We start from the raw sequence: 12,102 nt of genomic DNA on the forward strand, positions 1-12,102 counted from the left end.
ATTAATTTTTAGTGTGTCTTTTTTTTTTCTTTTTAGACAAGGTCTTGCTCTGTTGCCCAGGCTGTAGTGCAGTAGCTCACTTCAGCCCCCACCTTTTGGTCTCAAGGGATCCTCCCACCGCAGCCTCCCAAGTAGCTGGAAATACAGGAGTATAACACCATGCCTGGCTAATTTTTGTATTTTTTGTAGAGATAGGGTCTCACTATGCTCTTGAACTCCTGGACTCAAGCCATCTGCCCACTTCAGCCTCTCAAAATGCTAGGATTACAGGAATTTTTAGTGGTTTTCAAGCTGTGTTTCATGGAGCTCTGTGGTTCCTCAATAATGCTTCAGCCCTAATCCAGCTTGAGAAATATCACATTTGCCTGATTTATATATAGGATTAGCATTCTAGGTAAGATTTTATTCTGAGGAGAAGAAAGATAAGAAGGAGGAGCAGAAAACTCAATAAAAATCTACACTGAAACCATTGATCTACTATCCCCCAAGTGCTAATAATACTCACCCAGTACATGAGTACAAACACCTGAGTTCCTCAGTGGTAAGGAATCCACCACCTTATAAGACAATGATATACATTTTATATGGCTAAATTGCAAGGAAATTCATTCTGTGGAGAGAAGACGTCTACCTTCTTCTGACTTCCATTCTATTTCTGGTCTATCAGACCACAGAGAGGAAGGCTAGGGCTTTTTAGCATAAGAATTTCTCACTACTGGAAGGTGAATGAAAGGACATCACTCCCTTGGCTGGAGATTTCTAGTTCTTTGATGCTTGGTAGGGTTTTAGATCATTCCATCAACCAAATCATTCTTCTCTGAGCATACTGCAGGGTGTTGAGTCCCAGGGTTGGTTATTTTATGTACAGTTTAAGAGGGATGAATAGACTATCACATCTTTTTTGGCGCTTTCATTTTTCTTAAGGCAAAGAAAACAGAAGGACAATATCACTCAAATATTTTAAGTTATTTACTTTCTTCATGGTCTAGCTAGTACATAGTCTCACAATGGCATAATACAATTACTTTTTTTTTTTTTTTTGAGATGGAGTCTCACTCTGTTGCCCAGACTAGAGTGTAGTGGCACAATCTTGGTTCGCGGCAACCCCACCTCCCAGATTCAAGTAATTCTCCTGCCTCAGCCTCCCAAGTAGCTCGGACTACAGGCACCCACCCTGACATCCAGCTAATTTTGTATTTTTAGTAGAGACTGGGTTTCACCATATTAGTCAGGCTAGTCTTGAACTCCTGATCTCATGATCCACCCGCCTTGGCCTCCCAAAGTCCTGAGATTACAGACGTGAGCCATTGCACCCAGCCTACCACGACTCTTTTTAAAGATAAATTTTGTAGCAAAAAAAACAACAACAAAACTACACTTTGAGGCAGGAAACAAAGTTCTACAGAAGTATCCAAGTATCTCCAAGGATTTATTGAGCAAATACATCCCGATATTTTTCTCACCTGTTTGTCATACTTGCTCCTCCCACTCGCAGGAAATAAGAAAGGAATATAGCTTGTTGTAATCAATCACTCTAATAATCTTTCACAAATCTCAGATTCATCAGCTTGGCTATGCAAGAGGAATCTAGTACTACAGTGTGGTAAAAATGAAAATAAATTAGGTTTTGAAGCCGTAAAATAATAGGGCTCAAATTTTGTCTCTCCAGTATGACCTGGTAAATCATTCCACCATTCTGAAGCTCAGTTAACTCATCACACTACAGAATTGTTGTATCTGGGACAATGCATGTACCAAACCTAGCACTGAGCACCAGATATTTAGGCTATCAGTGAATACTATAAAAATTATTACAATTTTTGAGCATTTATAGGTCTTTTATTTTAACAGCACTGATTTCAATGGGATCTTATTTATGCATCAGTAACAAGGAATGAAGAACTTACATGAAAATTTCCAAGTTACCTGAGGCTTACACTTTAGGATCAAATCGTTTTTGTTTTAACCATTTTAATTGAAATGTATTCCTGAAAACATCATGTACTGTTGTGAATTTACAAAAAGAAATGACAATTATGATTTAAATATTTATTGCTTTTATCATTATATTTATTTACAACATTAATGCAGTATTACTGTAATACCTGAAAGGAAATTTGAGGTAGAGAGACCATTTCCTTCTTCATTAAAGAGTCCTAGGCTTTTATAATTTTTGAGATCTTATACATTCTCCATTATATGTTTAGTGGTTCTGGTTAGTTCAGACCTCTGGTTTATACATTATAGCAAGTAGAATTAAATGATCTACTTCAACACTATCCAGTTATATTATTGGTTCTCCTATTTTCATGAGGTTAATAGATATTTTGTTTGAAAAAAAATTTGAGGCTATGGTATTTTAAGTTAAGCCTGCCCTCAACCAACAAAGTGAATCAAATTTTGCAACTCCTTTTTCTCAGCCCTGGGAATCCTTATTATAATGGATTTGATCATGTTTCTTGACCTACAGAATGTCATAACTGTAGAATACTATGGACTGCAACATGGCCGGCAAGCTATGAACAAAGAGTAGTTAGAAGGCCAGAGGTTGATAGCAGCCAGTGTCAATGGGGCTAATAAAGCAACGGCAGACATTGGCTAAGAACAGAGTGTCTGGGGAAGCACTTGGAGCAGAGAATCCAAAGAGGTTCAGTTAGCTGATTTCAAATATGACTAGCCCACCCCACCCTCACTCATATCTCCAGGGCATCCCAGAGAAAAGCAGAGAAGAATGGGGGTGGGGACCGGGGTTCTGTAATTTGACAGAAGAAACTATTGATTCAGCGTTCCATCAACAAGTAAGACTTGAGTGAGACAGAGGTAGTACATGCAAGATTTTTTTGTGCTTTTTTTCCATACTGATAGAAAAACTTCTGGACATTCTTACTGCTATCAGAGTAATGTCTTCTAGTGATTTCTGTCTCTGACCTCCAGTGAATTCTAAAAGCAAGTAAATAAACTGTATAGCATTATTGAGAATGAGTCTGTTGATAATGCATAAGGAAAATTGCAGGGGGTACTTTCTGAGTATAAGCCCAGAACCTAAACTGATAGACAAGGTGGCATCTGTGTTCAACTGCTCAAGATCACTGTATTAAATAACAAGTTCATAATTTGAACACAAAGGCAGATACAAAGTAGACAAAACTAAGCCAAAATATCTTTAACTCCTAAGCAGACACTAGCTCTACAATTTTACCAGGTATCTGAGGGTCATTAAAAATATCCATTAAAATTACTTAGAACTATGAAGAACTTTCTACTTTGAAAATCAGAACAATTTGCTGAGAAAATTACAGCTTTTTAAGTATTTCCTGGACTCTTTAAGCATTAGAGATTTTATTTTCAGACCAATAAGCCATTATCTGCAGCCTGATGGTTTCTATAAAGTCCTATCTTCTGTAATATAGTTGCTTCTTATATTTGCTATATAGTTGTATAACTATAAGATTAGTTATAAATGGGTACAATTTTAAAATACATTTAAGCTGAATTATATTAGTTTTTAATATGAAACATTTAAACAATAAAAAATTGCCTTAAAACAGCTAATGGACTATATAACATAGAAAAAGATTTTTTAGATTGGCATTTATGTTCAGTGTACATCTGAGATGGATAACTGCTTTAGGAAGTGCTGGTCCTGAATTATTGACCTTGTGATAAAGTAATTATATAAATCATCAATAAAAACTTAAGTGAGTACCTATTATGTTAAAAGCTATTTTGGTAGCACTGGGTAAATAAAGAGTTATAGAGGCAATCTCTGAATCAAAGGGTTTATAGAGCAAGTTGTAATTCAAATACAAACCAATCTCAATGCTTGATTAATGATGGTTAGCTACTAGATCATCTTAAAAACCTTTGAATTTTTGACTTATAAAGTTAGAAGAGACCCTAGAATCTAACACCTCCTTTAAAAATGAAGGAAATGGCCGGGCGCGGTGGCTCAAGCCTCTAATCCCAGCACTTTGGGAGGCCGAGGCGGGTGGATCACGAGGTCAAGAGATAGAGACCATCCTGGTCAACATAGTGAAACCCCATCTCTACTAAAAATACAAAACATTAGCTGGGCACGGTGGCGTGTGCCTATAATCCCAGCTACTCAGGAGGCTGAGGCAGGAGAATTGCCTGAACCCAGGAGGCGGAGGTTGCGGTGAGCCGAGATTGCGCCATTGCACTCCAGCCTGGGTAACAAGTGAGAAACTCCGTCTCAAAAAACAAACAAACAAAAAAAACAAAAACAAAAAAAAAGAAGGAAATGTGGCCAGGGGAATGAATGATTCCAAAGACTTTGCCTAGAACTTTACCCATAGGAGGAACATATGTATCATTTATTAAGCAAATGAATGAATGAAATTATTTGAATAAAGTAATTCAGTAGAGAAGAAACCGGTCTGACTATAGAATCCAGATATCGTATTAGCCCTGATCAAACATTCCAGACTTCCACCTTGGGCCTATAAAATTATACTTGTTTTTTGTTTGTTTTTAAACTTTTTACTGTAGTCTCTCCTTATCCATTCAGGTGAATACATTTTTTCCTATACATAGATCTCTATGATCAAGTTTAATTAATAAATTAGGCACAGCAAGAGATTAACAGCAATAACTAATAATAACAAGTACATAATTTATTGTAGTAAAATTAGGTGAATATGTCATCATTTTCTCTCTCTCTTTCATTCTCTGTCTCTCTCTCTTTCAAAATATCTTATTGTTCTGTACTCATCCTTCTTCTTGTGATAATGTGAATAAAATGTCTACATGATGACATGGAGCGAGTGGATGACATAGGCATTGCAAAGTAAATGGAAGTTTTTGGAGATAAGCAAGTTTTAAATTTTAAACTGTGTGCTGAGTAGCATGATGAAATCTTGAGCTGCCCCACGTTATCTCACCAAGATTGCCTTTAGTCACTAAGTATCTGTCTTGGATATTAGATTATTGACTGTCACAGTCTCACAGTGCTAGTATTTAAGTAACCCTTATTTTACTTACTAATGGCTCCAAAGCACAAAAGTATTTTGTCTGAGTGATTATAATTTGCATTACATTTTTTATTTGGGGATATTACAGATTCATTGCTGGGATGTAGACATATAATTGCTATTTTATGTTTAGCTTATATTCTTTGACCTTGCTGAATCCACTTATACTTCAGAGAGTTTTTCTGTAGATTCCTAGGGACATTCTATGTAGACAATAATGCCATTTGTAAATAAACACAATTTTGTTTTGTTTCTTGATGTCCAATCTGTATGCATTTTTTTTTTTTTTTTTTTTGCCTTGTTGAACCTGCCAAAACTTACAGAACTACTATGTTTTAAAAAAAGTGGTGAGGGCATACATCTTGCATTGCTTTCATCTGAGAGAAAAACATTAACTTTTCTTTTCTTCAGTACCAATTTTGTATAATGCTTGCTGTAGAATTTTTTTAAATCAAGTTAAAGAAGTTCCCATTTATTTCTTTTCCATGGTAATTTTATTAACGTGTATTGAATTTTGTCAAATGCTTTTTTATGTATCAATTGATATAATCACATGATTTTTCTTCTTTAGCTTATTCATATGATGGTCTCTGTTCTTTTACTGTTTTCAATTTAACTGATTTCTGCTCTTATTTCCTTCTACTTGCGTTTGGTTTACTTTTTCTTTTTTCCTATGTTCTTGAGGTAGAATCTTGAGGTAGAATCTTAAATTATTGATCTGAGGCTTTTCCTCTTTTCTAACATATGTACTTAGTGCTTTTATTTTCCTCTCAGCACTGCTTTCACTGTATTCTACCAACTTTGATATACTGTATTTTCCTTTTTATGTAATGCTCTTTTTAAAAATTTGCATGATACTTCATCTTTGACTGATGAACTACTTGCCCATGTGGTATTTAACTTCCAAGTGTTATAAATTTTCCCATTATATTCCTGATATTAATTTATAGATTGATCCCATTGTGGATAAAAAGCATACTCTATATCATTTCAGTTACCTTTTTTTTTTTGCATTTGAACTGTTATTTCTTTTCTTGTGGTGAGATAGTGATAAAAAAATTGTTTAAGAATTTTTTCATAACATTTAATTCTCATTACTGGCAATATTTATTATTTATTATTATTATAAATCTATAGACATACAATTGAAATATATAGAAATGGGGTAACTATATCACCATGGCAGCTAATGAAAAATAAAACAAAAATATTTTCTGAATTTTAGAAAATAAGTTGGAAATACAAAGTAAAGTACTAAGAACTGACTGTCCTATGTAACTTAATTTTGCTTACTGATTTAGCTTTTGTACTTTTTAATGGAAAATAGCCTACTCTCTTAAATCTACGTCTTCCACTCTCTCAGTGTTGTAAGTTGAATTGTATCCCTCAAAAAGGTCTATTGAAATATCACAGAATGCAATTTTATTTGGAAATAGGATAATCACAGATGTAATTAGTTAAGGAGCAATCACACTGGAGTAATATGTGCCCCTAATTCAATAAGACTGGTGTCCTTACAATGAGAGGAGAAGAGATACAGACACATAAGGAAAGGCAGACGTGATGTCAGAGGCAAAGACTGGAGTAATTCAGCTTCAGGCCAAGGAACTTCAAGAATTACAGGCCATCAGCAGAAGTTGAAGGAGGCAAGGAAGGCTTCTACTCTACAGGTTTCAGAGGAAGCATGGCCCTCTAAACATCTTGATTTTGAACTTCTGGACTCCAGAACTATGGAGTAATGAATTTCTGCTGTTTTAAGCCACCTAGTTTGTAGTGCTTTTTATGACAGCCCTAGGAAAGGAATACATTCAGCTTTCTTTTTAATTCAATTTTTAGGGTTTTTATTCTGTTTCCCTTTTCTTTTAATTTCTTTTTATTAATACATAATATTTCATATAATTATGAGATATATGTGATATTTCGTTACACGTAAAATGTGTAATGATCAAGTCGGAGTATTTGAGGTGTCCATCACTTTGTAGTATTTATCACTTCTACTCATTGGGAACAATTCAAATCCTCTCTTAGCTACTTTGAAGTACACAATGCATTCTTGTTAACTATAGTCACTCTACTCCACTGCCAAATGGGAGAACTTATACCTTTCATCTAATCTTATGTTTGTACCCATCAGCCTGCCCCTCTTCAACCCCACCTTCCACCAACCACCCTTCCCAGCCTCTAATATCTATCATTACACTCTCTATTGTTACGATATCAACTTTTTTAGCTCCCACATATGAGTGAGAATATGTGATATTTGTCTTCCTAGGCCTGGGTTATTTTACTTAATATTATGACCTTCGATTTCATCAATGATGCTGCTGCAAAGAACATGATTTTATTCTTTTTAATGGCTGAATAGTATTTCATCATGTATATATACCACATTTTCTTTACCTTCTAATCTAATAGATACTTAGGTTGATTACATATCTTTGCTATTCTGAGTAGTGCTACAATAATCATGCAAGTACAGGTATGCCCTTGATATACTAATTTCTTTTCCTTAGGATAGATCCCCAGTCATGGGATTATTGGATCATATGATAGTTCTACTTTTAATTTTTAGAGAAATCTTCATACTGTTTTCCATAGTAATTATACTAATTTACTTTCCCACCAACAGTATATAACAATCCCCTTTGCTCCATATTATGGCAGCATTTGTTATTTTTTGACTTTTTAATAATAGCCATTCTAACTAAAGTAAGATGATATCTCATGGTTTTGATTTGCATTCACCTGATGATTAGTGATGTTGAGCTTTTTTTTTTTTTTTTTGCTTTTTTTTTTCTGGCTCCAAAGATCCTTTACTGAGACCCACTTGAAACACTTCAGTCCTTAATTTGTCAGCTGAGTTGACAGACTGATAGGTGATCTAGATCAAGGTTTCATGGTAGCAAAAACACTTCCTGCCTATATCAAAATGGGTTCATGAATAACATGTGTGAATGTCATCAGGGTCTCTGTTCCATCTTCTTCAGGATTCGATTCAACTCCTCAAATTTGGATCTGACGGATGAAGAAATCCCCATAGCACCTGGTGACCTTGGTGTCTGCAATGCAGATCATGTCCTTATTGAGGTAGAAGTCAACCACTGAGGCTGACTAAAATTCACCATCCAGGGCTGAGATGCCACTGGTCCGTACCAGGTTCTTCATCTTGTGTTTGAAGACAAGAAGCTGGATCCAGCACTCCTGCTTTGTGAGATCCAGGAAGCCAGCCAGCTTGGCCACAGGCATGGTGATACAGACCTTGAGGAAGCTGTGGATGGCTGAAAGCTGGGCCTGCTGCTGTATTGCATCAGAAAACACCTCAGCTGCTGCAGGAAGGGCTCTTTGTGGTGGTTGGGGTACACATTATCATAGTTGGGAACTACAGGCAACAGGAACTTGGGGCAGGAGTAAATAAAAAGGTCTTCATAGACCTGTGGGTCACTTTTCCACATGTGCAGCATCTTGCCCCTGTATTTCTCCTGCAGCTGGAGGTGAATGCTTTCGTCAATATGCATGGGTACATAGTGAGGCCAATGGTCAGCAGCACATGCCTCTGCTCATTCTGCTTGTTAGCCATCTCATACTTAAATATGGTCCTCTGGAACATGCTCTTGGTCCTTTGGATATAGAGGAGGATGTGGCAAAGACCTGGATGGCATCCTGATCATGATGCATCATCAAATATGTAAACCCAACATAATTGTATATGGTACTCCAGTACATGGGAATACATGCTTTCCTTGTTCAGTTTGATGTTCTCCAGCACCTTGATGGCCTGGTAGTAATCTAACAGGGAGTGCAGGTGGAGAAGCCTCACCAAGCTGAAGTAACCAAGCATCTTTCCAGCCACACTCTCAGGATTACCTCCTCTTGTGTATATCTCCAACTGTCGGTTAACGTTGGATTTGTCTACCAGGGAATGAAGGACATTGAGGACACTGTGAACATTCCAGATTTGGGGATTAGAACAAAGGAAGTCAATATCCTCCTCTGACTTCTTGTCAGTCTTACAGTTGTACTGACTGAATGACTGAAACTGGTAGATGAGCTCATAGACGATAACCCAGAGCCTCTGGCTGGGTACTTCAAGGGGAGCAGGACCATCAAAGTTAAGAATGTAGTTGAAGAGACTGCAATAGTTGTAATAAGATTCAATCCTCTGCTCCAAGAAAGGTCTCCAACTGACTTTGGCATATATGTGCCTATAGTATAATTCTTTGTATAATATCAGGAAGAAGCATGGTTGCCAACTTTTGGATCAATGGCTTCAGCCTCGGGCCAAGGTGGATTTTTAAAGAAACTTTCAGTCAGCTTGGTCCAGCTGTTCTCAGAAATGTCCTGGATCTCATGTATCTTCTGGTCAATGACATCACTGGAGACACAACTAGCTGGTAGCTCATATACTTTCTGGTCAGTCAAATCAGAGATAGTTTTGTGTAGATAATGGATGAAGTTTTTGATCACTTCTGGGATCACCTGATAGGTTGACTATTCATACTGACATTCATAACCAAGGTCCTACTTTGGATCTCTGGTGTGCATATCATAGTTGCCCAGATAAGTATCGGGGTCATAAGCTGCCTTAGACTCATAATCACCAGCAGGATAAGACATAGCTGCTGGGCTCATGAACACCACTGGAAAGTGATGTTGAGCATTTTTTATATATCTGCTGGTCATTTCAGTGTCTACTTTTGAGAATAGTTTGATCATGTCCTTTGCCCACTTTTTAATGAAATTATTTGTTGTTTTTATTATTGAGTTACTTGAGTTCCTTATATATTCTGTATATTAGTCTCTTATCAGAAGAATAGTTTTTAAATATATTGAGCAGGTTGTCTTTTCACTCTGTTGATTGTTTCCTTTGCTTTGCAGAAGCTTTTCAGTTTAATATAGTCCTATTTGTATATTTTTGCTTTAGTTGTCTGTGCTTTTAACATCTTTGCCTAGACCAGTGTTCTAAAGTACTTTTAACTATGTTTCTTCTAGTACTTTTATACTTTCAGGTCTTATGTTTAAATCTTTGATCTGTGTTGATTTTTGCATGTGGTGAGAGAAAGGACTCAGTTTCATTCTTCTGCATATGGATCTACAGTTTTCCCAGCACTAATTATTGAAGATGATGTTCTTTCTCCAGTGTATTTTCCTGAAGTCTTTGTTAAAAACAAATTAGTTGTAAACATGTAGTTTTAATTCTAGTTTCTCTATTTTGTTCCATTGGTCTATGTGTCTATTACTATTAACAGTACCATGTTGTTTTGTTCACTATATCTTAATAATATATTTTGAAGTCTGCAGTGTGATGCATCAAGCTTTCTTTGTTTTGCTCAGTATTGCATTGTCTATTCTTGTTCTTTTTTTCCGTATAAATTTTAGGATTTTTTTCTATTTATGTAAAAAATGACAAGCATAGAGTTTTTTATTAGTTCTCTCTTTGCTTGTTTATAAAATTAGTGTTAAGTTGTCATCATTTTGACATAATGAGTTATAAGATAATATTCATAAGTATTATAAAAAGTTCAAATAAAAAATATAATGAATACACAAAAAGAAAAAGCAAGAAATTAAAACATACCACCACAGAAAATCATGTTTACTAACAGGAAGACAGGAAGGAAATAAAGAAGGAAGATAAAACCACAAAACCACCAAAAAACAAATAACAAAACAGCAGGAGTAAGTCCTTACTTGTCAAAAAAACACTAAAGGTAAATGGACTAAACTCTCCAATTGAAAGGCTGTATAGATTTTAAAAACAGAGTAGCTGAAAGGATTTAAAAAACAGAGGAGTGGCTGAATAGATTAACAAAAAAAATAAGACCTGAAGATCTGTTGCCTACAAGAAATATATCTCACATGTAAAGACACATACAAACTGAAAATAAAGGGACAGAAAGACAATAGAACCCAAAAAAGACAAGAGTAGCTATACTTAGAGCAGACAAAATATATCATAAGACAAAAACTATAAGATGCAAAGAAGGTTATTATATAATGATAACTGAATCAATTCAGCAAGAAGATATAACAATTGCAAATATATATTCATCCAACACTGGAGAACCCAAATATATAAAGCAAATATTATTGGAGTTAAAGAAAAAGATATATTCAAATATAATAATAACTGAAGACTAACATCCCACTTTCAGCATTATATAGATTATCCAAACAGAAAATCAACAAAAAAACAGGCCTTAATCTGTACCAAAGACCAAATGGACCAGACTAAGAATAAAAGGGAGAAGACCCAAATAAATAAAATTGGATACTAAAAGGTAAATATTACAACTGATACCGCAAAAATTCCAAGGATCATTAGAGACCCATGAACAACTATATGCCAATAAACTGGAAAACCTAGAAAAAATTGATACATTTCTAGACACATAAACCTACGAAACTGAACCATGAAGAAATCTAACATGTGAATATATCAATAACAAGTAACAATATCAAAGCCATAATAAAAAGTCTCCCAGCAAGAAAAAGCCCAAGACTCAATGGCTGCACTGCTGAATTCTATCAAACATTTAAAAAAAAACTAATACCAATCCTACTCAAACTATCCTGAAAAATAGAGGAGGAGAAAAGCCTTTCAAATTCATTCTACAAAGCCAGTATTATCCTGATACCAAAACCCGACAAAGATACATCAAAAAAAAGAAAACTGCAGACCAATACCCTGATTAACTTTGATTAAAAAAAAAAACCCTCAGCAAAACACTGGCAAACTGAATTTGAGAATACATTAAAAATATTATTCATCATGACCAAGTGGGATTTATCCCAGAGATACAAGAATGGTTTGACATATACAAATCAATAAATATGTTACATTCTATTCAAAGAATGAAAAGCAAAAATCATATTATCATTTCTACTGATGCTGAAAAAGCAGTTGATAAAATTCAACATAACTTCACAATGTAAAAAATCCTCAGAAATCTGTGTATATAAGAAACATACCACAACATAATAGAAGCCATATATGACAGACCCGCAGCTAGTATTATCCAGAGTAAAAAAAACTAAAAGGCTTCCCTCTATGCTATGGAATACACCAAGGATGCCCACTTTCACCTCTGTTATTCAACATAGTACTGGAAGT

At 35.3% G+C, this 12,102-nt stretch overlaps 1 pseudogene; it reads right to left on the bottom strand.

The window, feature by feature from the left end:
• Positions 1 to 7,951: 7,951 nt before the first annotated feature.
• On the bottom strand, positions 7,952 to 9,605 carry LOC101042132 (eukaryotic translation initiation factor 3 subunit L pseudogene; annotated as a pseudogene).
• Between the last annotated feature and the right edge of the window lie 2,497 nt (positions 9,606 to 12,102).

Source organism: Saimiri boliviensis, chromosome 2, assembly GCF_048565385.1.
Source record: "Saimiri boliviensis isolate mSaiBol1 chromosome 2, mSaiBol1.pri, whole genome shotgun sequence".
Lineage (NCBI taxonomy): Eukaryota > Metazoa > Chordata > Mammalia > Primates > Cebidae > Saimiri > Saimiri boliviensis.